Raw genomic sequence first — 6,000 nt, forward strand, 5'->3', positions numbered from 1 at the left:
TCTAGGGGTTTAAGCATTTATCCATAGACACTAAAACTTCCCAAAACACTGAGGTTCTTACAAACTTGGAGGTGACAGTGCTATATGCAAAAGTAAAAGTGAAGGTCATGCCTGTTGTCACTATTCATCCAGCGAGAGACCCTACGGGATCAAAGCCATACTTCTATAGAGCTAGAAGAAGCTTGATTCTTTGATGGAAGAAGAGTAAATTTATTCTAGGAGAGCTACTCTACTGCAGTAATGAGGAAAACGACAGGTAATGCTAAATCACACCTTATCCTAATTAACCATTTAAACAGCCATGTTAAGAAGAATTTTTAAATCAACACTAACCTAATGATGCTATCTAAGTTACAGAAGTAAATAGCATCAAACCATACTAATGTGTAAGTAAGAAAATTAAACTAAATATTTTTTCATTTTTTTGGTTTTCTTTGGTAAAATCAAGCATGCAATTTAATTCTTCTTGTGGATGTGATAGGTGGATGGGAGGTGGTTGAGGATGGCTAGAAGGTTTAGGGAATGGTTAAATGGTGTGGAAGGGTCCTAGGAGGATTTTTGTGACTTCCTAGAGGTTCCCCATCATTCGGCCTCAAAACAGGCCATTTTAGGAAAACTTACAGGATGTACTAGAAACCTACAAGATGATCCTGTAGGAATTACAGGAAACCTACAGGATACAGTTGAGAGCTAATTGTGTGGTGTTGGAGGTGTTGGAAAGCTTGGAAAAGGTGTGTGATGAGCAGGATGGGGTTTTAGAAGGTCTAGGAACACTCATGAGTCAATATCCAAGAGAAGAGATGGCTAGATTCACTCAATGTGTTTAGGGGAATTTCAATAAAAGAGGACAAAAAACTAGTGAGGGTGATGGTGGAACAAGAGATGGTTGAGGTGGATGAGGTGGAAGATGGATGCTGGTGATGAAGTCTAGACCTCCTCCTGAATTAACTTCAGTGTTTAGAACACGTGCACCTTCCAAGAACTATACAACAAGATACATTTTCATAAACTAGAAAAGCATGAATCAATTGCGCACATGATGCATGAAGAAAGTGTCGAAGGAAATAAGAAAATGAGTGAGATCTTATTGTAGAAATAGAGTAATGGAAATAGATGATAGTGAAATGAATCAAGTGCTGAATCAAGGCAACAAACTCCAAAGCTCATGCAAGAACTAGAAATATGTGTTTTTAGGGTTGCTGAAGGGTCTCTTCCTCAATTCATGGTCCCAGAGGGAGGAAGTAATGCCGAGACACCTGCTAAAAACCTTACGGTGATATTTTTGCTTGCTAACCTACTAATTGAAAGAAGGCACAAATGGAAGCAAACTAAAATACAACCAATCTACTCTACACTGTTGTAATCGAAATGCATCTACTTAAGAAAATGAACAATTAAACCATAAATCTATGCTAGCATACATGTAAAATAAAGAGGAGCCTTGGCTCCTAGGGTTGGGACCTAACCCAAGAGCTTCGGCCCTCTGAGTTAGCTCAGTGTTAGCTTAAAAAAAAACTAATTTTTATTAACAAAACCATGGATTACATCAAAAACTGTCACAAGTCTTGCAGCTCGAAAATAGAGTAGATTTTTACAATCAAAAATCTAAATCTTACTGAGGTCCTAAGCCTCTCTAATTATAAATCTGAAGTCTCCAATGACATCCTTAAAATTAGGGAGGCTCAGCTCCCAAACTTGAGATAAACTGGTGCTTTGTCTTTCACTTGCTCGGGTACTTTCTAGTCCTCATGATATGGTTGTTTACACTCCGATCTGATGGAGGAATACTCAAATGGAGGGGTAGTAAATGAGGAGGATTTACCTCCTATAATTCCTCTTGCTTGTCCCATTCGAGTTTTTACCAAGGTCTTTGCCAAAATTCCTTTATTTTATCCTTTAATCCTGCATTAAATGCACATTAGACCATTAAGCAAAATATCCAACTCTAACTCATCTCATAAACAAAATATAATCAAAAGTATGCAATAAGTTGTGAGAATAGTTGGTTTGACTAGGCTAGGAGGTGAATTAAGGTCCATATAATTACCCAATGATGAGGCTCATCAGTTGTTAATAAATTTTATGTAGATTTGAAGCTCATTGAAGAATGGATTCATAAACTAATAGAACAAATTGAAGCGAGTCTCAAAGTAGCAGTTGGAATAAAAGAATTGAATGAAATGGTGAATGATGATCTTGAGTGTGCACATTGTAGGAAAAAAATAGAAGTACCTAATGATGAAAGTGAAAAGAATGATATGGATGTTTCTAAAGACAAAGATGAATGCATTGAAACCATTTTTCAACGATGGAGTCAAGAAGAGATAAGATTTTTCTATCAAGAAATATGGCAGAAAGAAATTCAAGAATATGAAGCGCAAGAGGCAGAGAAAAGAAGACAGTTTGAAGATGCAATGTTATGGAAAAAGTCCACAGTTCAATGAATATTTTAAGAGGGAGGTCTAGAACACATGATCCAATTTGTTTTCAGAACAAGTTCAAGACAAGTCAAAGAAAAATTGCAACAACAACAAGTAATGCTGAATTTTAAACTTTTGTAGTCATTTCTTGGAAAAATATGACCTGGATTATCCACAGTACTTTGTTCATCAAATCGACATTTCGAACCCCAAAGGGGATCCGTCATCATGACAGAAAATGAGTGATAGACTGAGAGAAGAATTTACCGACCAGGACAAATAAATAGAAACCTAATGGCTGATAAGTTAAAGTATAAGCCAACTAATTCATTAGTACTAAAATATATAAGCTATTTAATTTTGTTTTATTTGTTTTAATTTAATATGAATTACTAAATAATAAAAAAATAATTAATTCTAAATAAATCAAATAAATATCATAAGTTTATTTATTCCTTGTTTTTATTTTAACTTGATATGACTTACCAAATATAATCAGTTTTATTATGTTTTAATTTTATTTTACTTTTAATATGAACTCTCATTATATTATGTTACCTAATTAGATATAATTAGTCTATGTTAATTTTAATTCATATTTCTATTTTTATAAATAATAAATCCAATTAATTTTTTACTTTTTATTTTTATTATTACTGAAATAAATTAATTAAAATAATTAATTAATTTTTTAAATATCTTACTAATAAAGTAGTAAATATTTGATTTAGATTTATTTTATTTTATTTTCAATCTAGTTAAATTTTTATTTTTATATTAATGTTAATGCTAAAACCTATGTCACTCCTTTTCTTAATTTTTTGAAGCTTGTAACTAATAATAAATTCCCCCTTATCAGATTCAAGGCGAGGATATGTAGCAATATCAACTGCAAGACATGTCTTCTTAGTTGTTGAAGACCATTTCCAAGAATCAATCCATCCAAGTTGAATTTGTTCTTGTTAGCTCTGCTACGTACTTCAGCATTTGGAGCACCAAATACTAGTTTGGTTGTGTGTTTATGTAAAAAGGGAGCTCACAGCAGTCTATTTCCTTCTCCTCCTTCATTTTCCTTATACTCCCATAGCCCCACTATCTCCTTTTTCTTCGAAAAACCTTGGATAAACCCGCTTTCCCTCAAGTCCCACATGCCACGTCACAATCGCAATTGGCACTTTCATATGGCAAGACTTCTCGTCTTGCGATCTGCGACGGATGTGATGATAGGTTAAGCCATATTGTAATGTGGCACCGAGTCCGGGTTTAGTCGTCGATCGCAATCGCATCCATGTGTGTATAAGGCCCAAACCCCTTGACTTCCACCGATGCGATATTGCGATCGCTCCTCCACCGTCCGATCAGTCCTGACATGATCCAATGGCCCATGCCCTTTTCACTCTCATGTATCCCGATACCTCATGCCGAGAGATCTTTGCCTTCTATTCATTTGATCCAACGGCATCCGCTCCTCCCGCGTTCACAAACCGCCCACGCATTAGCTCGTGATAAAGCGGTTTTCACTCGTTCCTGTCTGCCATGCGTCGCCTGGTAACTTGCATCGCTCACCCTTGAACGATTAGCGCTCACCCTCCAAAAGTGGTGTGATACATACCGCTTACCACCCATTCACTCGACCTCGCTCATTATCTCCCATGTATCTTTCCTGCTCAATGGCCGTCGGATCTATCCACTAGAGATTTGACGGCTCACGTTTTTTCACTCCTGTTTCCTCCTGATATCTCACGCCGAGCCATATCCATTGTTCATCTGCATGATCCAATGACTAATAATTGTTCTTGTCATACTCATGCCTCCACCATATTGTCTGCGTCCATAGACTGTCCCATGCATCCGAAGGAAGAAGGGGGCCAGTGTTAGTACCTGGTGCATTTCATCTCCAACCACTACATTCAAGAAACAGAATGGCCGAGAACGAGAAGGACTAGCCTCGAGCAAGGCAGAGCATTTATCAGTTATGGGGCTTCTTTCATACGACACTCCACCCGATAGAGGATTACAACAGAGCACTAGAGAATGTCTAATTAATTCATTAAAGCAAGCAGATTGTAGCAGAGATGTCATCGGAGAGTTAAAGCAGTTGGTGGTTCATTATGACCCCTCCATGCATAGAGCAGCAAAATATCTTTGTAATCAAACTCTATATATCCCTAGAAAATAGATGTAATCTGGGGGATGGGTTGATGGTTTTTGTTTTGATGTAAGGTTCAACTTCTAGAGATTGTAACTACTTTGATACTTGTAGCGTCCAGTCTTCATTTTCAGCTAATACAAGCTTCTTTTGCTGTTGATTGCTCACTTTCCATTTCTACTATGTTCTAGGTTGTGCCTGTTATGCATTTGTTCATGTGCTCTTGATATTTAGCATTAGATTGGCTATCATCCCACCTCTGTGTTGAAATATAGTATGTATCATTGAATGTGTTATGCAGGTTTCTATTTACTTAATGTCAAAGAGCTATCATCCTATCTATGCATTAGGAAATAGATTTGCAGACCTCTTTACTAGTTGCAGATGGCCATCACATGGTCTTGTGCATCTGCTGGTGTGGTCAGTATTCTCCATGTACACTTAATCCTCAAACTGTGAGTAATTGGTGGTCTAAATCATTGTAGTCTGGGGGTTTTCACCCATGTCTGGAGTTAAGCATAGTAGAAGTGGTTATCTAGATTGAACAAGCATCATTCCTTCTATTCATCCATTTCCAACATTTTGTTGAGTTTGTAATGTTCCCGAGCATCTTCGAGATATAACCTAGGAGAGTTTCTTGGGGTGATAACATTAATAGGTTCCATTGCCGGGGAGAGGAGATTAAAGCTCAGCTTCGCTTGGAGAATGACACAGTTCTAGATTTTGATGATAGACAAGGTCTGGACACATTTCTGGTTGTAATCATCTATCTAGCAACTCCACTAGAGGAATACCAACCTTTGGCGACTCCAGATGTCAGTCCTGGCTCAGTTCGTGAGACACACTTGAAGAAATCCTCAGAAATCACCAGTTGTTCCAGTGCCTGACCCTGAGAAGATTGTTAACCCGAAGAAAACATCACAGAAAGGAGCATTAGGATCAAGTAAGCCCAAGAAATCTTATGAATCTCTGCAAGGGAAGGTTATAGTTGAAAATATATAATTTGAAGATATATGGCCGAGGGCTGCTAGTGAAGAATCAGCTGCATAGATTCATAAAGCTCCTTACTGGTTTAGTTCCCATTTGGATCTTAGTCCAAAGATAGCATCCCATACAGTCCAGATGAGAACACACAAAGAGGGGTTGAAGTATAAACTATCTCTACCTGATAAGATCAAATGCTCTAAACTCTTTGAGGTAGAGGATCAAATCAACCCAATTTTGCAGATCTTTGATGAGCTGACTGATAGGCCGGCCGAGAGGAGGAGAAACAATTTTTATGGTCCATCAGATGACCATTTTTTGAAGATTTATGTTGTTTATGGTTTTCGAGCCTTAATGATTGTAAGCATGTTCTTTTACAAGTTTTAGTGTAGACTTAATTAGACTCCATGCCCAATGGAATACTATGCAATGTTTTTAAGCTTGTTT

The 6,000-nt window shown here is 37.2% G+C and overlaps 1 pseudogene; it reads right to left on the reverse strand.

Annotated features, from left to right (window-relative positions):
* Positions 1-4,046, reverse strand: part of LOC149189265 (GDSL esterase/lipase At1g06990-like) — a 39,682-nt pseudogene extending 35,636 nt beyond the window's left edge.
* Between the last annotated feature and the right edge of the window lie 1,954 nt (positions 4,047-6,000).

The sequence above is a fragment of the Pinus tabuliformis genome, chromosome 3_1 (assembly GCF_031772625.1).
Source record: "Pinus tabuliformis cultivar Carrire ecotype Pingquan chromosome 3_1, CPIR1, whole genome shotgun sequence".
NCBI lineage: Eukaryota > Viridiplantae > Streptophyta > Pinopsida > Pinales > Pinaceae > Pinus > Pinus tabuliformis.